The 25,124-nt window shown below is 45.4% G+C and overlaps 1 protein-coding gene and 1 long non-coding RNA gene across 3 annotated transcripts in view; one reads left to right on the forward strand and one right to left on the reverse strand.

Moving 5' to 3' along the window:
• EPS8L2 (EPS8 signaling adaptor L2) overlaps positions 1-25,124 on the reverse strand; it is a 211,625-nt gene that overhangs the window by 120,490 nt on the left and 66,011 nt on the right. The gene's annotated exons all lie outside the window — the stretch shown is intronic.
• Positions 5,269-7,796, forward strand: LOC141058227 (uncharacterized). The gene is made up of 2 exons (XR_012222125.1): positions 5,269-6,854; positions 7,404-7,796. It is a non-coding gene; the product is annotated as an uncharacterized lncRNA (long non-coding RNA).

Here is a 25,124-nt window from a genome sequence, read left to right on the forward strand (position 1 = left end):
CCGGCAATTCAGTGCGCTATACAGTAAACTCACACTGACAGTTTTAATAAAGAAACAAAAGAATAGATATAGACACATAGAATACACATATATATATATGCAATCTATGTGTTTATATCTATTCTTTGGTTTCTGTTAGAAACCCTGTCATAGGGCTCCATTATGTGTCCATTTTGCAAGCCTACGAGAAAATCTCGCCATACGGATGCCATACGGATTACATACGGATGCTTACATGCGCAAAATACGCGACCACACCTTGCTTACGGATGACATACGGAGCACTGTTTAGGGGCCATTCATCCGTATTACGCATGTAAAATACTGACCGCATTTTGCGTCGGTTAGTGTGACCCCGGCCTTAAGGTGCACTGAGTGCCTGTGCTTGGTTTGAACAGTCATTTTGTGCTGACAGGCTCCCTTTACAGTAGCGGGAAGTGGTCAGGCCTCCTTTCTCCCATTATTCACCTTTCTACATCAGGTCCCAGATATGATTAATTCGCTTCAGTGCCACCTGATCAGTGTGCAAAGTATCTAATATTAAGCTGCCCTTTGCTCCTGATCACGGCACTCCCTCCATTTCCGTCATCACAATCTGTAATTAAGTTTGCGATACAGAATTTTTCTTTCTGGATGTTGCACAATTTGACTTCAGTCTTACGCAAAATACCAGATGTGCAATATATATGACCCTTTATTGTACATTGCAAATTAGGAAAATACTGCACTGGCTTATTTCTTATCACTGTTGGAGCAGGCCCAAGGTACAATATGCAGCTTATCTGTTCCTATGACCCCATGACAACACTTCCTGCACCATTCTCTTTGCTACTTTTTTTTGCAAAGTTTATCCTAATATAATTACTAATGACAAACCACACAACAGCATCGTTTATAGCAGGAAGGCAAACAAAGCTGAACTTATATTTAATAAGATAGTTGTCCACTACCCCTTTATTAATGGGTCTTAGCAGGAGAAAAGAGAAAAAAAATATGACACTGATTGGCTGCAGCACTCGCATTCAGGGCCACCATCAGGGCATTACTACCCTGACTAGCGTATGACGCCCAATGAGCAGAGGGGGCTCTCATCGGGCCCCGTCTCTTCTGGTCATCGGGCCCCAGCGGCAGGGTCCTGCCGATGGAGAAACTGAACCTGAGTCCGAGACGCAGGTTCAGTTACACTCTATTGCCGTGCGGGCCTGCATGGCAGTAGTTAAAAGCCGCCAGCCAATTGGAGGCTGGCAGCTGACGTCAGCGCGCACGTCGCCGGAGTACGACGTCATTGTCATTCGCCAGTGAGTCCACGCGAAATACCTGGGGTGGACGTCGGCTCTTCCCTTAATAATAATAATAATCTTTATTTATATAGCGCCAACATATTCCGCAGCGCTTTACAGTTTAACAGTTTCAAAACACAAGTCATAAGTAACAACGCATACAATAATTAAAGCAAAATAAGACGAAATAAGACGACCCTGCTCGTGAGAGCGTACAATCTACAATGAGGTGAGGGAGATACAGAGTACAGGTGTGTATTTACAATGGTGTATTTACAATGAAGGTCCAGCCATCTTGCAGGAGTGAAGGATGGATGGAGATAGTGAATGGGCTACGCACGCACACTTACACAGAGAATGACTTTGATTAGTGAATGTGATAGGCCGCTCTGAACAGGTGTGTTTTGTGGGAGCGCCTAAAACTATGCAAATTGTGGATAGTCCTGATTTCTTGGGGTAGAGCATTCCAGAGGATAGGAGCAGCACGGGAGAAGTCTTGGAGTCGGGAGTGGGAGGTACGGATTAGTGCAGAGGTTAGTCGAAAGTCGTTTGCAGAGCGCAGCGATCGGCTAGGCCGATAGACAGAAATGAGAGAAGAGATGTAAGGAGGTGCCGCACTGTGGAGAGCTTTGTGGGTGAGAACAAGTACTTTGAATTGGATCCTATAATGAATGGGCAGCCAATGTAAGGACTGGCGAAGAGCGGACGCGTCCGAGTACCGATTACCCAGATGGACGATCCTGGCTGCTGCATTGAGTATGGACTGGAGAGGGGATAGTCGAGTGACGGGGAGGCCAATTAATAGAGCGTTGCAGTAATCCAGGCGAGAGTGGATCAATGCAACAGTGAGGGTTTTTGTTGTTTCCATAGTGAGAAAAGGGCGGATTCTAGAGATGTTCTTTAGGTGTAAGCGGCAAGAGCGGGCAAGGGATTGTATATGGGATGTAAAGGAGAGATTGGTGTCAAACATAACACCCAGACAGCGCACCTGCTGCCGGGGTGTTATTGTGGTACCACCCACGGAGAAGGAAATGTCAGATTTAGGGAGGTTAGTAGACGGCGGGAGCAGAAGAAGTTCAGTTTTGGAGAGGTTGAGTTTCAGATAGAGAGCTGACATGATATTGGAGACTGCGGACAGACAGTCACTGGCGTTCTGTAGTACAGCGGGGGTAAGGTCGGGGAAGACGTATATAGTTGTGTGTCATCAGCATAAAGATGGTACTGAAAGCCAAATCTGCTGATGGTCTGTCCAATTGGGGCCGTGTAGAGAGAGAAAAGAAGGGGGCCAAGGACTGAGCCCTGAGGTACTCCGACAGCAAGAGGAAGAGGAGATGACGTGGAGCCAGAGAACAAAACACTGAAGGAGCGGTCAGAGAGATAGGAAGAGAACCAGGAGAGTGCAGTGTCCTTAATGCCTAGTGACTGTAGCCTAGAGAGTAGGAGATGGTGGTCAACAGTATCGAAAGCTGCAGATAGGTCAAGAAGAATGAGCAGAGAGTGGTCACCGTTACGTTTTGCTGTCAGAAGGTCATTGGTCACTTTGATGAGTGCAGTTTCAGTCGAATGTAGGGGGCGGAAGCCGGACTGTGAAGGGTCTAGAAGGGAGTGAATGGAGAGGTAACGGGTAAGGCGGGAGTAAACTAGGCGTTCCAAAAGTTTAGAGATAAAGGGGAGATTGGAGACTGGTCTGTAGTTGTTTGTGCAGGATGGGTCGAGAGCAGGTTTCTTTAGTAGTGGAGTAACGATGGCGTGTTTGAAGGAGGATGGGAAAATGCCCGAGGAGAGGGAGAGATTAAAGATTGTAGTTAGGTGGGTCCCTTTTTTTTATTATTTAAAGCGGCAAGCCCGGCGCAGGATGGGAGACACAGGGGGGCAGGATATGGGAGAAAGTTTGTGAGGGCAGGATAAGTGCAGGCATACAGACAAGTAACAGCACTACGGGCGTTTTGCGTTAAACACGCTTCCATGGGTCCAGAAGCGTGTTTCTGGACCCGTGGAAGCGTGTTTAACGCGAAACGACTGTAGTCCTGTTTCTTGCCTGCATTTATCCTGCCCTCACAAACCTTGTCCATGTATGCTTTTCTAAAATAAAGGACTTAGGTTTTTTATTATAGGGTAAAACGGAGTGTGCTGCTTTTTTTCTTATTTTTTGGATTGCCTCATGTGTGCTTCTTCAAGCAATCACCTTCACTACCATGCTTTCACCCTGCAAAGTGTTGCTGACTCAGAGTCCACCCACTCCAACAGTAAGTAGACTGTTTCTTAGTGCCATTCTATTTTTTTCTTTTTTGATTTGCCGGCAGGATGGGAGACACAGGGGGCAAGATGGTAGACACGGGGGGCAGGATGGGAGACACAGGTGCAGGATGGGAGACACAGGGGCAGGATGTAAACACATGGTGCAGAATGGAGACATGGGGCAGAATGGAAACACAGGGGCAGGATGGGAGATGTTGGGGCAGGATGTAAACACATGGGGCAGAATGGAGACAAGGGGCAGAATGGAGACAAGTGGCAGGATGGAGACCAGGGGCAGGATGGAGACCAGGGGCAGGATGGAGACACAGGGGCAGGATGGGGACACAGGGGCAGGATGGGAGACACATGGGGCAGGATGTAAACACATGAGGCAGGATGTAAACACATGGGACAGGATGTAAACACATGGGGCAGGATGTAAACACATGGGGCAGAATGGAGACTCAGGGAGAATGGAGACACGGGGAGAATGGCGACACGGTGAAGAATGGAGACACAGGGAAAATGGGGCAGGATGGGAGACACGGGGCAGGATGTAAACACATGGTGCAGAATGGAGACACAGGGGCAGGATGGAGACAAACGGGGCAGGAATATGGGGCAGGGTGGAGACAGATGGGGCAGGAGTATGGGGCAAGATGGAGACAGATGGGGCAGGATTATGGGTCATGATCTTGAGACAGCTGGGTCAGGATCATAGGACAGATGGGGCAGGATGGGGAGATCATATGGGGCAAAGTGGATACTCATGAGGGCAGGATGGGAGAACATATAGCTGGAATCAGAAATGAGATACACATGGCCAGGATGGGGGAATATTATTACCATAGGGGCTAATTAAGAGATATTATTACTGCAGTGATGTATTTATTTTATTTTTTTGAGGATATTGTTTTAAATGGGGGGCAGTCCTGTTACTGTGCAGAGCGACACTGTCACCTTTTTTTCTTCATCTGGTGTAGTGTAGAAGTTTGGAAAAAATTAAGTACTGTGCTCTGCAAGCAGAGCTCTTGCTAACTGTGCTATTTCCTGCAGAGATGCGCCCTGGCTGGAAGACATGATGGTGGTCTGTGCTGGATGAAGATGAATAGCGAAGATGAAGGACTTCACCTAGAGACGTCACTGGTGAGTCTGTGTGTTACCTATACACTGACACTATCCTGTACACTTTATGCAGAGTTCCTGTATGCAATGTCACCAGTGATCACTGTATTAACTGTACACTGACACTATATACAGAGCTCCTGTGTATAATGTCACCAGTGATCATTATTACCGGTATACAGACACTGCATACTAAGTACAGATCTCCTGTGTAAAATGGCACTTATGGTGACAGTATTGTGTTTTTTATTAATGATCAGTATTGTAGTATTGTCACCATGTGGTGGTAATATGTAGTCTGGTCATGGTGTGGTGGTATTTGTCCCTTGTATGTGCTATTATTCGATCACTGTGGTGGTAATATGAGGTCTGGTCATGGTGTGGCTGTATTTGTACCTTGTATGTGGTATTATAGGTCACTATGTGGTGGTGGTAATATTGTGTCTGGTCATGGTGAGGTATTATTGGTCATTTGAGAAATTGTAACCTAAAAATATACTGAAATTGTATTGTATATTTTAACAAATATTTAATAGGGTAGAGTAGAGTAGAGCCCGGCCAAAAGAGTCTACCTTGTTGTGGCAGATTAAAAAAATATTTTGGTCAAAACAAGAGCTGCTGGCTATGTGTGTGATCTGGAGATGGGAACTGTTAATGTGTGATTGGTGAGAAGTGGAGTTTTTCCAAGAGAGAGCGGTGGGACTGTGGACAGTTCGAGGTGTGGAGCCTGGGTGGAGTCTCAAGGGGACCCTGAAAATTTTGCCAGTATGGGGCCCCGAAATTCCTAGTGGCAGCCCTGCTCACATTACTTTCCCACTTAATATTGATCTGGAGTGATGACGATACAGGAGGAATCAAATTTTAATATTATTTCACCTCCCTGAACCCACTAATAAGGGGTTATCCAGCAATGGACAATCGATTTAAATTACTAGGAAAATGTAAAGCTCCTCTGTGATTGGTTGATACTATTACTCAGTTTTGATTAAAGAGACTGAATATGACAAAGCTGTACAGTTCCATCAGAGCAGAGGCCAGGAAGTGTCGTCACAAGGATTTAGGATTATTCTTTATAGGGCTTTTTATATCTTGTAGTTCTCCTTATTATAGATCCACACAGAGAAAATGGGAAAAGGGGTTGTCCAGGACTTTAGTATTGATGGCCTATCCTTAGGATAATTTATCAATGTCTGATCAGTGGGGGTGTAAAACTCGGCACCCCACCAATCAGCTGTTACCGATGTTAGCAACGTCCGGAACTGCACAGCCCCATCAGCAGTACAGTGGCCGGGGCTTGAAACTGCACATCTGTCCCTTATTCAAATCAATAGGCGGTGGATGTGCAGCACCCGTCCACGGCCACTATACTGCTGACGGAGCCGTGCAGCTCCGTAACTGAGCAGTTTGGGCCACCTTCAACACTGAGAGCAGCTGATTGGAGGGTATCGCATGCCCACTGATCAGGCATTGGTGGCCTATAAATGTTAAAGTCCTGGACAACTCCCTCAAAGGGAAGATACATATAAAATAGTTGAATCTCATCAGACATTGTATTTATATAAGTGTGCACCACTAAAGAAGTATTGAGTAATAAGGAAAGGGGTAAGGGGGGATAGTTATGTGAATAAAATATAACTTTTATTAATATATATTAAGGGACACCCTTCTTGGGTAATATACGTATATATTCATTGTGCCTGTTAAACTGCAGCCTTAGCAGACAATAGAAACATCACTCAATACATCTGAGCGCAATAAAGACCTCATGACGCTGGTAGCAGTTAAACATTTTATAGCTGTTTGCACAGAACGCTGACCTTCATGTTGCACAGTTTATGGATTTGCAGAATCCTGAGAATGCCTTTGTTGCAGTGAGTGCAGGGTTGCGGCACACCCCGCTGGATGTTCTGTATCAGTGAACCGCTTCTGGACAAACTATAATTTCACTACACATTGGTGTGGTTTTACCTATGTAATTTCCCTGCTTAGTGATGCCACACAACCTTCAGAATTTTCTATATTTCTGCATAAATCTGATCTAAAACCCACATCAGACTTTCACAGATATCCGAAAAGCAGATAAAGAACCAAATCAAACAAATGTGTCAAAAATATTAAATGTGTCATTTTTTTTAATTGCAGAAAATGATCCGATATCTTATACCTCATGTCTGTGAGTGGGAAAAGTATGTGAACCTATATAATTAACAGGTAATTTGAAGATGAAATTAAAGTCTGTTTTTGTAGATTGTGAGTCCCAATGGGGACAGAGATGATGTCTGTAAAATCTGTAAAGTGCTGTGGAATTAATAACGCTATATAAATAATAAATTAAAAAAGGGTCCCCCATAACAAATGTTACTCAGGGTTATAAATAATATACTGACATATTATATAATTGATCAAAAAAGGTGAATTTGATAAATGTGTCTTTTTTCCATTCTCTTCATATCTGTTGTACATGCCGCTTTTCTCCTGAATTCGGTAGTTTTTCTTTTGTGCCTACGCCTCTCTGTTCCTGAGATATGGCCCTCTTCTGTATATAAATTTGATCTTTTTAGCCAAGTGGGCAGGCCCATTTTGTATAACAAAATTAGATTTATTTACCAGGAAGAGGGGGCCACATCTCAGGAATAGAGAGGTGCAGGGACTAAAGAAAAACAGCGCCAAATTCAGGAGAACAGCGGCATTTACACCAGGTAAGAAAATTGGCAAATGACAGGTCCTCTTTAAGTGTCATTTATTATATTCTTCTTCTAGGGAAGAGCACTTACATCCTGGATTTTACACCTATTCTTGTCATCAAGATGAGGGCACAAAATGAAGCGGATGCAGTAATATAATGTGATCCGAGTGCAGATGCAGCTTTCTGATACATTTTCATATAAGGAGCATCGCTTTACTATTTACTCAGGGACAACATTTGTTAGTCATCAGGTCTGAATTTTATCATTTACTACTGTTTTATTTCCTTGCCTATGTCTTTCTTTGTATGATGGTTTGGATGGATATTAGTCATCCACTGCTGCATTAAAACAGTTATATACATTCTCCACCACTAGGGGGCAGCGCTGTGTAGGTGAAGTTCTTGTATTAGATCATTGATGGCATACAATGGTGACCAATGATGATATCAATACATAATGAAATGTCTGCTGTGTACCATTGTGCATCTGTTGCCGATTACAGTACATAACTACAAGCATTAACAATAGTCATTGAAAGAGTATAGTGATCACAATGAAACTGAATGGTGACATTCCCATGTAAAGCCCCATAAATTTTGCCGTGAAGTGACTGCATATGAAAAATCATGTCTTTGCACCCCCAGAATGTGAGATTTGTGCTTGGGGCAGGTGTAATTTGGCCTAAAATCCCTTTATCTGGCCTCTGTGTCAGGATCATCAGCTGCTAATTTGGGCAGATGGGAGACACATGCTAGTTTGGGATCCATCATAGATTCTGCATTGGGATTTATGAGTTTCAAGTAGCATGTCTGTCTCTTTAAAGAGTAACCGTCATTTTAATTTCGCAAATCAATAGTGCAAATTAAATTAGGTAATTTTGTAATATATTTTAATCAAAGTAATCTGTTTCTTTCTTGGACAGGACTGATCACTCATTTTCAAACTTTTTGCATTACTGAGCTAGGAGATGACAGTTGGTGCTGATAAGATTCTATGTACAGAGGAGGAGCAGATAGGAGCAAGAAGCAGAGCTCCTCCCTTCTACATAGAATCTTATCAGCACCAACCGTCATCTCATATCTCAGTAATGTAATGATCTGTCTTCACTGAATACGGATTTTACCCAGAAATTGAGAGTTTTGAAAATAAAAGATCAGTCTGGGAGGAGAAAGAAGCAGATTTCTATGATAAGATATATTACAAAGTTACTTAATTTCACATGTACTATTGATTTATGAAATAAAAATGAAGATGACGGTTCCTGTTAAAGTTATTTCTATACAAGTACCCTGTCCAAATAATAATTGGGTCCGTATAAAGTGGCCCACTCCTGGAGAGCGCTCAGAGTCACTTTTTGTATCATGCCTGAGACAACAAGCTTGTTGATTGTTTCCAATGGCCAAAAGCAGAACTGTGAATACAGCTCCAGACTGTAATAGAGGGTGTGACTGGATAAGTACAAGTTAGTAATGCAAGGCATTTCCAAAATTACTCTTCTTTTTACGTAAAATATATAGGCTGTAAGATGTTATATGAAGGTTATTAGAGGGTGTTGTCCACCTAAAGATAGACTAGGTAATAAATATAGGATCAAGGGAGACCCCCCAACAATCATTAGAAGGCCAGATCCTGTGTGACTGCACAAGTGTGAACAAAGCTCTATTCACTGTCTTTAGTAGCAATATTTAGTGCTAATATTACTGCTCCTGTAGACCTGTAGAAGTGAAAAGAGCAGTGGTCATGATTGATAATGACCGCTCCATTCACAAAGGGAACATTGGGACCCCCTTATCATGAATGCAGGGAGTCCTTGTGGTCTGACCTCTGTGTATCAGGCACTGTCCCTTAAAGGGGTTGTCCAGGACTATTTTATTTTTTTCACTATAGACCTTATAAACTAACAGGAAGGTAGTTGCTAACAGGGCAACTACCTGCCAGCTTTACCCAGCGCTGGCTCAGAGTGTCAACAGAGCAGCTTTTCTTCAGGTCTGCTCTGTCAATGGGGCGTGACTGCTGGCGTCGTGCTGATTGACAGCTCCCCACAGTTTGACAGCCGGCTTCCCACTGCCTATCAGCATGATTGTGGTAGCCACGCCCCATCAACAGAGCAGAGCGGAAGAGGAGCCGCAGCTCTGTCGATGGGACTCCAGCGGAAGCAGCTGAATCGCTGGCGAGGCGGTCTGTGAGATCGGCACCGGGCACAACAGTCAGTTAGTTAGCAACTACCCATGGCCCATAATAATAAAAAAAATGAATTAGTCCTGGATAACCCCTTTAACAGTTCCATACTTGGCCATGGGCTGTGTCTGTAGTTGTGATGTTTTTTTTGGAAAAAAAAAAGTTTTTCTAATTCTGGATAATATTTGTCCACAGCGAATAAGATAATAAAATCAAACAAACACCGGGCCCTTTTCCACGACACATTGGCCCTCAGGGCTCACGCTCAGCCTGTTCGTTATCATCTCTACTGAAAATAGATTCATAAAAAAGTTCCTTGTTGCGGATCACAGATGTTCTTTTGTTTTAAACAAAAACGCAGAAAATAAACTCAAGTTATAAATAGATATATTATCCCTCCAATAATTAACTTTGGAAACTCTAGCCTGTATTAATTATTAATGTGCTTTTATGTATTTTGGAAACTTATTTCACCCAACTAGAACGCTTCTGCTAGTGTCTGGGATTCTGTAGCCAATCCATGTGTCATTACATTGCAATGTATAATTACAAATGCTGCATCTGGTTTTTCCCATAGCGATAGACAATATCTAGCAGCTTTCTAAAATTTGGGAAAAATATCCTATACTACACAAATCATTCTACCATTTAGATCGCTGTCAGTCTAAGAACTGTTAAACTACAACTCCCCGTATGACATGTCGCAGAATTCCCCTGGACCTTTGTGAGTGAGATGTGGAGGGGATAAAGGATATTGAGCCAAACTCCAATTGTGCAAGTCGTCCTAATGCTTCTTTTAATCCAATGCCCAAGAATATTTGTATCTGGTGCTTATGGTTTGCTTTCTCTTTGTGTCTTATAAATCTTGCCTAGTGTTATCCAACACAGAATTACCACAAGGAAAACCTACTTCGGGATACTTAGTAAGCACCTTCAATGCATTTCCTATTCAATCAGCTCGTTACATTTATCGTTTCCTTCTTTGTATAATGCTGCAAGCAAAGAAAATTAAATATCCACACCTCTAGTGAGATAGAAAGGCACGAGTCAATAGCACCAAGATGACGGCGCACAGAAATAAAGAGGGGAATCTTGTTCTCATAGGAGTCCGTACGCATGTTGTGGGAAATGTCACATTCAATTTGTGCAAAAACGTATTTTATTCCTTTCCATTTCGCTTCAAAAGGCTTGCCAATACTTTTTTATTGAAGGCCTATCATGATCTGATTGATCGACACCTTGCACCCCCCGCTGATCAGTTATTACCGGGGCCAGACGGAATTCTTTGATGATGCCGGAACAGAGCAGCTCCGTCAATACTATAGAGGCCGTGGAGGCTACTGCACATCCCTCCCCCCTTTATATCTGAGATATCAGTACAAAATGGACACGTCTCCGCAATTTTTACACAAACACACAGTCCACAAAAATAAAAACAGGGACATGTGAACAGTTCCATAGACTAGAATGGGTACGTGCTGAAAAACACTGATAGAATACGTACATGCAACACGGAGGTCTGAATGAGGCCTATACAAAGGGAGTTTTGCTTGCAAAAAACTACGACGTATCAATCTAAAGACAAAATAATGTAAAAATGTTGTGCACCCCATTATTTAAACATATTTGATGATTTTATTTCAAGCCATAACACAACAAAAACTTAGATTTAGAAATGCAGTACAGTTTTCCTGATTCGTTATGTTTTTTTCCTCATTTGCAGTCATTCCAGGACCTTAGGTATCTATGGTTACAACCCCTAGCAACTAGGTAACTATCACTATATCAGTGGCCACAACCATGGATAACTAAGGTCCTGCAATGTCTGCACATGAGGAAAGGGACATAGCGAATCAGAAAAACTATACTACATTTCTAATTAGAGGTATTTGCTAATATTATTATTGCATCTACTACATATCGGAATAGGGTCTTGGAGATGGGAATACTCTTTAAGCCACATGTGGACAGTGTGAACTGGAATTGACAGTGTTAACCGCTAAGTGGTTTGCTCCACCCCAATATTTTAATATACCTCTGCGCAAAATTAAATATAGTAAACTGAAGCCAAAGTAAAGGAAAAACAAGAGAAACAATGTAGACAACGGATCAAGACATTTGTAACACACAAATAATGTGGTATCCATATGCAAATCACAAATATACCCAGAGGAAAAGGTGGAAGAGATACAAACTGAGTCAAAACAAGGACCCCACCCATGCGGCTGCTACACAAGGGGCTTCCTCAGAGGAGACAGGGGAGAAGGCAAGAAGAGCAAGACCCACCATTAACACCCAATGAGGGGCTTAGAAGCATCAATAAACAATTATTAAGAAATGATACATACATGATGTGCTGACGATAGCATGGCTGCTGGCACTCTATGTGATACATGGTGTTCATGCGTTAATGCCGTCCTGATGTGCGCACTATAGTAATACGTTGATGACATGTCAAGTGCATGTGCCAATGTGTTGAGGTAAGCAGGTGCCACTAGTGAGATTTGCATTGAAGTAAGCCGGTAAAGAAGGTAATAAATGGCCATATGCATACACATGTGCCAAAAAATGCACCAAAAGTTCAAAGTGTGCGTGTCACAAGTCAAAGACAGCATCACCTAAACATTTTGGAATATGTGCAGGCAAAAAGTCGACCCATGGATTGCTTTCACCCATGAGATCAGGAAACGTTAGGCATCAAAAGTGATCATTATACGGCGCCATATTGGTGGAGGAATTCAGCTGTGCAAGTCAAGTATAAAATATAGTCAGTATCAGGCGCCATATTGGAGGTGGACCATAGGCTTGAGAAACCTAGAAACAGTACAAGTAAATGTGAGAAGACAAGTAAGGAAAAAGAAAACAGACAACTGATGATAATAAACCTGATATAAAAGACCATTAATGAAACAACTATATAAACACCATTAAACTTGAAACCAGGTGACCCAGCGGTCGGGTATTCTGATCCGAGCACAGTTCGTGTTTCATGGCGGTGTGAAGCTGGCCTCAGGTTCACTGTCTCCCTCTCAGCCTACTGCCATGTTCTTGGATGGCTGATTAGGCCCAGACCTCCACTGAGTCTTACGGGTGTCACTGTCTCATTAGTGCTCACATCCCACACAGGCATCAAATACACATGGGTATATGGCCACCACAGTGCTCCATCTACAGATTGTGCAGTGCAGTACTACCGATGACGCAACGTCCACCATCAAGTCAGCACTGGAGACCAACATTGAGGTCTCTACACAGATCCTACAGATAAGTTATTGGATCCAAATGCTATGATCTTCTGCTGGACCTATGGCCCACTGACATTGTGCTGATGGGCACCCTGGAGAATTAAGTGTTGCAAGTCGAACCTTGGACGTGAGGACAACTTAAAAAACATGGCATATGCCCAGTTAGCTCTCCTGGTTCATAGATGATCTCTGAACCTGTTAAGTACATTGGGTGCAATGTGTGCCCCCGGGTATAGTATCAGGCCTCGTTGCATTTCACGACCCAGATATGGACCATGATATCCTCAGTGACCCCAACTTCACAGTCTCATATACACCTATGTTGAGCAGTGGTCACTAGATCCACGGCCGATCCAGACGTCATGGTCCATACTTGGACTGTGAATTTCAGATATGAGAATCTAGCCTTAATAGTAAGTGTGTCTTGGCTGTCAATCAGCTTACATGCAAATTTAAGTTACCCCAGAAACAGAATCCTGGACTAGTTGAGGTTACTAACAGGTATTTAGTGCATTATGTTCATTCTTTCAGACTGGTACGACTGATATATTTCATCTTCCACCCATTATTATTATTATGCATTTATATAGCGCTATTTATTCCATGGCGCTTTACATGTGAAAAGGGGAAATATAGACAAGTATAATAAACATGTGTAAGACAAGGGACACACAAGTACATAAGGAGAGGGGACCCTGCCCGCGAGGGCTCACAGTCTACAGGGATGGGTGAGGATACAGTAGGAGAGGGTAGAGCAGGTCGGGCAGTGGTTCAGTAGACCGAGGATCATTGCAGGCTGTAGGCTTGTTGGAACAGGTGGGTCTTCAGGTTCTTCTTGAAGGTTTCCAATGATTATAATAATTTGTGATGACAAGAAGTCAAATAAGAATTAGTCCAACAAGATCATCCACTTGACTCTAGTGATAATTACTATTTTATTTGCTTGACGTTAATCAAATGATTATAGATCACTGCTGCAATAATATTCCAGCTGAAAATAATGATTGACATAATTGACAATTAGCGTATGACTGTAATTATCGCCAATATTATACACATACACTTAAAAAATGTATGGCTCATCATTGCAAACTCAGCATTGTATTGTTGTCCATGGCGTGATACATGTCAGGATCCATATATACCCTCAGTGATTAACCTGTTATTATAAGCAGGATGAGTTGAACGCAAAGTGGTTATTCCACTGAGATCTTATATAACTGTGAAAGGAAGCACAAAAGCAAGGGAGAAAAAACAATTATGGTAAGTAAAATTCCAACCAGGAGGTATACCCTATCAAATAATTTAATCCCTTTAGATAGAGGCTCATCTGGTGAGGTTGTGCCCCAAATTGTGTGCTTTCTTCATCTACTGGTTTCACGGTTGCACCAACATCTTGTTTCTAAATTGAGTATATCCCCTAGACCAGCTACACACATCCAACATTTACGGTCCAGATATGGACTTCAATATTTGAACCGGTCTCAGATTTTCAGACCCGATTGTGACTGCTTCATAGGCATGTATAAGGAAGTTGAGTTTGGGTCATGAGACTCCCTGGCCAATCAGGACATTGAGGTTTGTGACCAAGAAGTGAAGTAGAACTTGTGTAATCAGCCTTAGTCACCAATAACAATGGGTTTTAGTGGCAAAAAAAATGCACATTTGCCGCCTCATGCAGGGGAAAAAATCATCCAGTGCTCCGCAAGTTTCATAAAAAACATCTTGGGTTCAGTTTTATAAAAGTTGGATTATGCGTTCAAGACAGCATGGCACACATAAAAACTGGGGTGAAATTTTTTAGCATAGTTTTGTTTACTTTTTCATTTGTACCCAAATTTTTAAAGTTTTCTGATGAAAAGAGTTGTGCGCTCATGAAATGTGGAAACTGACTTCCAATAAACGACAATGAAAGTGTTTTTTTATATGAAACTGACACTGTACCAGCTCACTTATTCCACTCCATGATGCTCCCGATGTGCATGTGTGTTTCGCCCAAGATCCTTGTCATAGTCACTCAGATCCAAAGTAATTCGCCGTATTTCCTGCTCCAAACATCAAGTTTAAGAACTGAATTTTAATAAGATAGAGACCAAGAGCGAGAGATAGGAGTCTGTAAGCTGCCATAGTGTGGCACCATATGCATTCTGTATGCCGCCAAATAGTGCAATTCTATTAAGGCTAGGCTCACGTGACCATATATTATCTTATCCGAGACAACCAGGTTGATTATGCAAATCACACGCTGCTTGAACGCTGATCAGACTTAGCATACTGTGATTATAGTGTGCTCCGATTCTCTCGGAAGAGGAGAAAATAGAGACAGAAATTTCTCCATCTTCTCCTTTCCGTTAGTCCATGAAAATGTCATCCGAGTGCAGTCCGATGTTTTCCACCGACTCAATGGCTTGCAAGGCCGGGTGTTATCCGAATATCGGATCCAACTCGGGCATGTGATAAAAATCGGATTTGTGCACGGCCCCATAGAAATAATTGGTCTCAGTTCGGTCCGATGTTTTGTCGAATGATGCTTGGACTGAAAATAAGGTCATTCATGAGCCCTTAGAGTCACAGCTTGGTAAATCAGCACCTGATTCTTCCAGCAGAATTCATATAAAATCATAGATTTTCTACAGGCGCTATCATGCCGGGACTGGCCCATAGGGGAACAAGGGAATCCCCTGTTGGACTACTGTGCAGATCTGGGCCCCCAACCCCACTATATGGGCAGTACTTGATTCACTCTGTACAGAAAAAAACAAGCATCTCTTCATTCTTTAACCCAACTTATTGTTAAATAGAGATATAGGCAAATTTGTGAACGAGGGTAGTGTAATATTTGTATGCAGGTGAAAAGTGGGCCCCCCCCCAAAGTCAATGTTACTGGTGGGCCCTTGGCACCCCAGTCCGACACTGGGCGCTATATTACTGCTCCATAGAACTTGGAGGTTGTACAAAGTTATAATATGACCATGTGCATGATGCCTACAGCAACCGATGAGTTCATGGTCATTTGCACAGCTGATGGGGTAAGTTCTTGATCTTCAGATCTCAGGATTTCTCCAAAATGGCTTCAGCAGTCCCAACAGATTGTTTAACATTCATTTATGAGAACCTTGCACAAAAATACTAATGATCGTTTACCGAGAAGGATCCATGGTTCTCACAGACAATATCCTGATGTATTGTACATATAATGGAGCAGTAGTAAGTTGAAGACCTCATATCTGGCAACAGATTGGCTCCGACAACCATCCATACTGTCATGGCTGTTGCTGAATATGAAATGGTTAATGGTATACACAAATTTCAAGACAACCCCGTGTGGATTACAATGGGCCGGTAACTGTACACCGGAGTGCTTGCCCTGTGCCGTGTGCCCCACGCCCCTGCTCTGTTAATATTTCATAGCATGCAGGTGTCCTTCTGTTCCTCTGCCAAAGAGCCTCTGCTGGAGACATGAGGCGGAGGGGGTATAACATTTCTTCGACATATACCTGCCTAGGTGGGGGTTTTCTGCAGGCTATATACATGGTGTCATCATGACATCTATTTTATATTGATATTATATATATATTATGCAAATGTGTTATATGACCTGGACTCTATGCACATTTGCAAAAGGGGGTTGGACACGATGACCCGTTAGGTCCCTTCCAACTCTAACATTCTTTGATTCTATGATTTCTCATACATGCATAATCACAACATGCAGAATTTTGCATAAGGGCAAAACTAAAAACACCCAATATAGTAATATACTCATGTAATAATATAATGCTGATGGTCACACACAGACGGCTGCATCACAGTGTGGCATGTTCCTGTCCTATACCTTCCCTTGGCAGAAGCAGCTCAGCTGTTCCCAGAAAGACTGAGATCAGATAAACGCAACAGCTCCTATATCAAATGGGATAGCTTTGATGAGAAAACCTTAAAGAAAACCAGGACAAAAATGACCAGTGTTTGTTCCTTTTTTTATTCCTGCTGCTCTTTAGAGTTTTCAGATTTTTTCTCTTTTTTTAAATCCACCATAAGGTTCCAGAGATATTGGTCTTTTTACTTTGTGCGCTCAGTATGTAAATACTGCATTATGGACTTTACCAAAAGGGGAGGGTAACTATGCAAAGCAGTCTAAAGACACGCCCCAGAGGAACCTGTAATACACGCCCCCTAGGAAAGACCATAAATAAAAATAGCACTATTTAAACAGCCCCATATCTCTACAATTGAATGGCATATATAGAAAATAAAAATACTAAATACTCAGGGTAGCAGTGGGAATAAAATAACAGTGAACACTGACCACTTTTGATCTGGTGACAAGTTCAGTTTAAACTACAAAACCTAAAAAAAACTTTATATGAAATCCACCTGTCGCTGAAGAATTCTCCCTCAGCCTGAGATGGTTAGGGACAGAGGAAATACGACCGGCTATGACTATTGCATTGTTGTGTGCACACAGCTTGTTTTGGTGATTTTTATTCTGGTGAAGGCTTCACATCAGGGGCATTTTGTCAGGCTGTGTCTGCCTGCAAGCGGACTGCTTCAAAGAATACCAGCAGAAACTAGAAAACCCCTACATTACATGATACACGTAAGAGCTGCAAGTGCATTCTTACACTGTACAAATATGCAAAAAATATACTGGGTCAGTATGTCAATTTATAAGAGGCTATCTAGATACACAAAGCATTACTTCTTCTAAAGTATCCCAAAGAAGATAATATTTTCATATCTGAATAGCAATGATGGAGAGACTTGCCCAAACCCCATTTGGAAAGCAGAAACATTCTTGGTGAAGCTTCTGCATCTCGGCTTGAAGCATTTATTACACAGTGCCTCTCTTAAATAATATTTGTCACTTGCCATACATTTGTAATTTCTTTAACTGGTGTAAATGCCGCTGTTCTCCTGAATCCGACGCTGTCTTTCTTTTGTTCCTGTGCCTCTCTGTTCCTGAGATATGGCCCCCTCTTCCCTGTATATAAATTTAAGTCTTTTAGCCAAGTGGGCGTAGTCACCTAGAAGATGCCCACTTGGCTAACAAGACTAGATTTATACATATGAAACAGGAGGCCATATCTTAGGCATGGAAAGGCGTAGGAACAAAAGAAAGACAGCGTCGGATTCAAGGGAACGGCAGTAATCACATCGGGTAAAAAAAAATACATATTTAAGGCAAGTGACAGGTCATTAAGCCTTTTTCTGTTCACTCTTGCATTCTTATCTCTGTTCCGTTTTTGGTACAGGAGTGATACAAATATATAGAAGTGCTGGACCTCAGCATAGGGGACATCAGCAGTATCAGGTGGACTCCGTTGACCATAATGGGGTCTGATGTGTTTTGTCTTGTGTTTTTGGCTCAGAATGGCAGACAACCTGGAGACGATGTGAAGTAGAAAAGCTTTCGGAAAACACTAAAGATTCGACTTTCGCCATCTGAGAAATGAGTGCAGGGATTGCAGGCAGTAATTCGGAGGCGTCTTTTATTAGCTATGATGGTGTATGACCCACCAGACACTGCCCTTGATGTTTGGGCGGATGTCACTGTTTATGTGAACATAGTCTGGAATGTGACATTGTGCACGGCGTGGCTAAAGTCTATGGGCGTGTGACATTTTTACAGGTCACTCCTGTCTGTTTTCATTGCTATGGAGAAAAGAGACATCAATAATGCTGCATCATGGACCTGGGAAGCCTGGGGTGATAACCATTATGTGACAGGATGGACAAAAGAGGACATTGTTGGTGTTCCACTTCTATCACGTAGTCAGGATAAACGTGCTATGGTCGGCTCTACATTTAGTCATTTATCACCTTTTCCTGAAATTTGACATTTTGGTGACGCAGGTTCAGTACAGGCCCCCATCAAGTGATTATTAAAGAGACACCAACACTTGTGGTTTAGAGCCTTGCAAAAATAGCAAATATCTAATTTACCTTTGTTATTGGAATGATTCATATTAGGAACCAAAGACTGTAAACTTGTAAGGTGGCGAGGCTAAAGATCGCTGTATGCTGCATCATATCTCAAGTGAAAGGAGTCTTGCTGTGACCTGCAAGGTAACACGACCATGACAAGCAAATGGGCAAAAATTGGAACTACCGGTAGTTGGATATTTTTTTGGAACATGTTTGTTGCAATATCTTGCAGGGCGCAATGCAACCCCTTTCATTTGCACTATACTGAGACCGCTAGGGTCTTAAAAGATCAAAGGTTCAAGCCCCAAGCGACTTCTCTCCCCGCTACATAAAATAAAATTCTATATATACAATTATATACACATACATTAACGCTGTGTCTGCTATATCAGGGCTAGATAATACCCACATACTAATCCGAACAAAACAAGCTATACAAAGACCTTTATTACCATTAATACCACTAACCTAGGTCAAAATAATACTGCCACACCATAACCACTGCTATTACCGCTACAGAGTGAGCAAATAATAATTCTACGGGACAAAACGCACTATACAAAGAGCAATATTGTTAAAAATACCATAATAGACTGCAATATATTCTATATATTGCACAACTAAACTATTTGGCTGTGTACATATTTCGTTTCTGCCTGGTGTCAGGTGTATACCCTCAGGATGTACGTGCCCGGGAGTGTGCACAGTCAGGACAGATGCAGAGGCAGTGTGCACTGTCAGGACGGATGCAGAGGCAGTGTGCACTGTCAGGATGGATGCGGAGGCATTGTGCACAGTCAGGATGGATGCAGAGGCAGTGTGCACAGTGAGGATGGATGCAGAGGCAGTGTGCACAGTGAGGATGGATGCAGAGGCAGTGTGCACAGTGAGGATGGATGCAGAGACAGTTGTGCACAGTGAGGATGGATGCAGAGTCATTGTGCACAGTCAGGATGGATGCAGAGGCAGTGTGCACAGTCATGATGGATGCAGAGGCAGTGTGCACAGTCAGGATGGATGCCGAGGCAGTGTGCACAGTGAGGATGGATGCAGAGGCATTGTGCACAGTGAGGATGGATACCGAGGCAGTGTGTACAGTGAGGATGGATACCGAGGCAGTGTGTACAGTGAGGATGGATGCCGAGGCAGTGTGTACAGTGAGGATGGATGCAGAGGCAGTGTGCACAGTGAGGATGGATGCAGAGGCATTGTGCACAGTCAGGATGGATGCCGAGGCTGTGTGCACAGTCAGGATGGATGCCCAGGCAGTGTGCACAGTCAGGATGGATGCGGAGGCATTGTGCACAGTCAGGATGTATGCGGAGGCAGTGTGCACAGTGAGGATGGATGCAGAGCCAGTGTGCACAGTGAGGATGGATGCAGAGGCAGTGTGCACAGTGAGGATGGATGCAGAGGCAGTTGTCCACAGTGAGGATGGATGCAGAGTCATTGTGCACAGTCAGGATGGATGCAGAGGCAGTGTGCACAGTCATGATGGATGCAGAGGCAGTGTGCACAGTCAGGATGGATGCCGAGGCAGTGTGCACAGTGAGGATGGATGCAGAGGCATTGTCCACAGTGAGGATGGATACCGAGGCAGTGTGTATAGTGAGGATGGATGCCGAGGCAGTGTGTACAGTGAGGATGGATGCAGAGGCAGTGTGCACAGTGAGGATGGATGCAGAGGCATTGTGCACAGTCAGGATGGATGCCGAGGCTGTGTGCACTCTCAGGATGGAGCAGAGGTAGTGTGCACAGTCAGGATGGATGCCCAGGCAGTGTGCACAGTCAGGATGGATGCAGAGGCAGTGTGCACAGTCAAGATGGATGCGGAGGCAGTGTGCACAGTCAGGATGGATGCAGAGGCAGTGTGCACAGTCAGGATGGATGCAGAGGCAGTGTGCACAGTCAGGATGGAGGCCGAGGCAGTGTGCACAGTGAGGATGGATGCAGAGGCATAGTGCACAGTGAGGATGGATACCGAGGCAGTGTGTACAGTGAGGATGGATGCCGAGGCAGTGTGTACAGTGAGGATGGATGCAGAGGCAGTGTGCACAGTGAGGATGGATGCAGAGGCATAGTGCACAGTGAGGATGGATACCGAGGCAGTGTGTACAGTGAGGATGGATGCCGAGGCAGTGTGTACAGTGAGGATGGATGCAGAGGCAGTGTGCACAGTGAGGATGGATGCAGAGGCATTGTGCACAGTCAGGATGGATGACGAGGCTGTGTGCACTCTCAGGATGGAGCAGAGGTAGTGTGCACAGAAAGGATGGATGTCCAGGCAATGTGCACAGTCAGGATGGATGCAGAGGCAGTGTGCACAGTCAAGATGGATGCTGAGGCAGTGTGCACAGTCATCATGGATGCAGAGGCAGTGTGCACAGTGAGGACGGATGCAGAGGCAGTGTGCACAGTCAGGACCGATGCAGAGGCATTGTGCACAGTCAGGATGGATGCCGTGGCAGTGTGCACAGTGAGGATGGATGCAGAGGCAGTGTGCACAGTCAGGATGGATGCAGAGGCAGTGTGCACAGTGAGGATGGATGCAGAGGCAGTGTGCACAGGATGGATGTCGAGGCAGTGTGCACTGTCAGGATGGATGCAGAGGTAGCGTGCACAGTCAGGATGGATGCCGAGGCAGCGTGCACAGTCAGGATGGATGCCGAGGCAGTGTGCACAGTCAGGATGGATGCCGAGGCAGTGTGCACAGTCAGGATGGATGCCGAGGCAGTGTGCACAGTCAGGACGGATGCCGAGGCAGTGTGCACAGTGAAGATGGATGCAGAGGCATTGTGCAGAGTCAGGAAGGATGCAGAGGCAGTGTGCACAGTGAGGATGGATGCAGAGGCATTGTGCACAGTCAGGATGGATGCAGAGGCAGTGTGCACAGTGAAGATGGATGCAGAGGCATTGTGCACAGTCAGGATGGATGCAGAGGCAGTGTGCACAGTTAGGTTGGATGCAGAGGCATTGTGCACAGTCAGGATGTATGCGGAGGCAGTGTGCACAGTGAGGATGGATGCAGAGCCAGTGTGCACAGTGAGGATGGATGCAGAGGCAGTGTGCACTGTCAAGATGGATGCAGAGTTAGTGTGCACAGTGAGGATGGATGCAGAGGCATTGTGCACTGTCAAGATGGATGCAGAGGCATTGTGCACTGTCAAGATGGATGCAGAGGCAGTGTTCACTGTCAGGTTGGATGCAGAGGCAGTGTGCACAGTGAGGATGGATGCAGAGGCATTGTGCAGAGTCAGGATGGATGCAGAGTCATTGTGCACAGTCAGGATGGATGCAGAGGCATTGTGCAGAGTCAGGATAGATGCAGAGGCAGTGTGCAGAGTCAGGATAGATGCAGAGGCAGTGTGCACAGTCAGGATGGATGCAGAGGCATTGTGCAGAGTCAGGATGGATGCAGAGTCATTGTGCACAGTCAGGATGGATGCAGAGGCATTGTGCACAGTCAGGATAGATGCAGAGGCAGTGTGCACAGTCAGGATAGATGCAGAGGCAGTGTGCACAGTCAGGATGGATGCAGAGGCAGTGTGCACAGTCAGGATGGATGCAGAGGCAGTGTGCACAGTCAGGATGGATGCCGAGGCAGTGTGCACAGTGAGGATGGATGCAGAGGCATAGTGCACAGTGAGGATGGATACCGAGGCAGTGTGTACAGTGAGGATGGATGCCGAGGCAGTGTGTACAGTGAGGATGGATGCAGAGGCAGTGTGCACAGTGAGGATGGATGCAGAGGCATTGTGCACAGTCAGGATGGATGCCGAGGCTGTGTGCACTCTCAGGATGGAGCAGAGGTAGTGTGCACAGTCAGGATGGATGCCCAGGCAATGTGCACAGTCAGGATGGATGCAGAGGCAGTGTGCACAGTCAAGATGGATGCTGAGGCAGTGTGCATAGTCATCATGGATGCAGAGGCAGTGTGCACAGTCAGGATGGATGCAGAGGCAGTGTGCACAGTGAGGACGGATGCAGAGGCAGTGTGCACAGGATGGATGTCGAGGCAGTGTGCACTGTCAGGATGGATGCAGAGGTAGTGTGCACAGTCAGGATGGATGCCGAGGCAGCGTGCACAGTCAGGATGGATGCCGAGGCAGTGTGCACAGTCAGGATGGATGCCGAGGCAGTGTGCACAGTCAGGATGGATGCCGAGGCAGTGTGCACAGTCAGGACGGATGCCGTGGCAGTGTGCACAGTGAGGATGGATGCAGAGGCAGTGTGCACAGTCAGGATGGATGCAGAGGCAGTGTGCACAGTGAGGATGGATGCAGAGGCAGTGTGCACAGGATGGATGTCGAGGCAGTGTGCACTGTCAGGATGGATGCAGAGGTAGTGTGCACAGTCAGGATGGATGCCGAGGCAGCGTGCACAGTCAGGATGGATGCCGAGGCAGTGTGCACAGTCAGGATGGATGCCGAGGCAGTGTGCACAGTCAGGATGGATGCCGAGGCAGTGTGCACAGTCAGGACGGATGCAGAGGCAGTGTGCACAGTGAAGATGGATGTAGAGGCATTGTGCAGAGTCAGGAAGGATGCAGAGGCAGTGTGCACAGTGAGGATGGATGCAGAGGCATTGTGCACAGTCAGGATGGATGCAGAGGCAGTGTGCACAGTGAAGATGGATGCAGAGGCATTGTGCACAGTCAGGATGGATGCAGAGGCATTGTGCAGAGTCAGGATAGATGCAGAGGCAGTGTGCACAGTCAGGATGGATGCGGAGGCATTGTGCACAGTCAGGATGTATGCGGAGGCAGTGTGCACAGTGAGGATGGATGCAGAGCCAGTGTGCACAGTGAGGATGGATGCAGAGGCAGTGTGCACAGTGAGGATGGATGCAGAGGCAGTTTTGCACAGTGAGGATGGATGCAGAGTCATTGTGCACAGTCAGGATGGATGCAGAGGCAGTGTGCACAGTCATGATGGATGCAGAGGCAGTGTGCACAGTCAGGATGGATGCCGAGGCAGTGTGCACAGTGAGGATGGATGCAGAGGCATTGTCCACAGTGAGGATGGATACCGAGGCAGTGTGTACAGTGAGGATGGATGCCGAGGCAGTGTGTACAGTGAGGATGGATGCAGAGGCAGTGTGCACAGTGAGGATGGATGCAGAGGCATTGTGCACAGTCAGGATGGATGCCGAGGCTGTGTGCACTCTCAGGATGGAGCAGAGGTAGTGTGCACAGTCAGGATGGATGCCCAGGCAGTGTGCACAGTCAGGATGGATGCAGAGGCAGTGTGCACAGTCAAGATGGATGCTGAGGCAGTGTGCACAGTCAGGATGGATGCAGAGGCAGTGTGCACAGTCAGGATGGATGCAGAGGCAGTGTGCACAGTCAGGATGGATGCCGAGGCAGTGTGCACAGTGAGGATGGATGCAGAGGCATAGTGCACAGTGAGGATGGATACCGAGGCAGTGTGTACAGTGAGGATGGATGCCGAGGCAGTGTGTACAGTGAGGATGGATGCCGAGGCAGTGTGCACAGTGAGGATGGATGCAGAGGCATAGTGCACAGTCAGGATGGATGCCGAGGCAGTGTGCACAGTCAGGATGGATGCCGAGGCAGTGTGCACAGTCAGGACGGATGCCGTGGCAGTGTGCACAGTGAGGATGGATGCAGAGGCAGTGTGCACAGTCAGGATGGATGCAGAGGCAGTGTGCACAGTGAGGATGGATGCAGAGGCAGTGTGCACAGGATGGATGTCGAGGCAGTGTGCACTGTCAGGATGGATGCAGAGGTAGTGTGCACAGTCAGGATGGATGCCGAGGCAGCGTGCACAGTCAGGATGGATGCCGAGGCAGTGTGCACAGTCAGGATGGATGCCGAGGCAGTGTGCACAGTCAGGATGGATGCCGAGGCAGTGTGCACAGTCAGGACGGATGCAGAGGCAGTGTGCACAGTGAAGATGGATGCAGAGGCATTGTGCAGAGTCAGGAAGGATGCAGAGGCAGTGTGCACAGTGAGGATGGATGCAGAGGCATTGTGCACAGTCAGGATGGATGCAGAGGCAGTGTGCACAGTGAAGATGGATGCAGAGGCATTGTGCACAGTCAGGATGGATGCAGAGGCATTGTGCACAGTCAGGATGGATGCAGAGGCATTGTGCAGAGTCAGGATAGATGCAGAGGCAGTGTGCACAGTCAGGATGGATGCGGAGGCATTGTGCACAGTCAGGATGTATGCGGAGGCAGTGTGCACAGTGAGGATGGATGCAGAGCCAGTGTGCACAGTGAGGATGGATGCAGAGGCAGTGTGCACAGTGAGGATGGATGCAGAGGCAGTTTTGCACAGTGAGGATGGATGCAGAGTCATTGTGCACAGTCAGGATGGATGCAGAGGCAGTGTGCACAGTCATGATGGATGCAGAGGCAGTGTGCACAGTCAGGATGGATGCCGAGGCAGTGTGCACAGTGAGGATGGATGCAGAGGCATTGTC

The sequence above is a fragment of the Dendrobates tinctorius genome, unplaced genomic scaffold (assembly GCF_039654945.1).
Source record: "Dendrobates tinctorius isolate UK_male_01 unplaced genomic scaffold, ASM3965494v1 ptg000211l, whole genome shotgun sequence".
NCBI classification, from domain to species: Eukaryota; Metazoa; Chordata; class Amphibia; order Anura; family Dendrobatidae; genus Dendrobates; species Dendrobates tinctorius.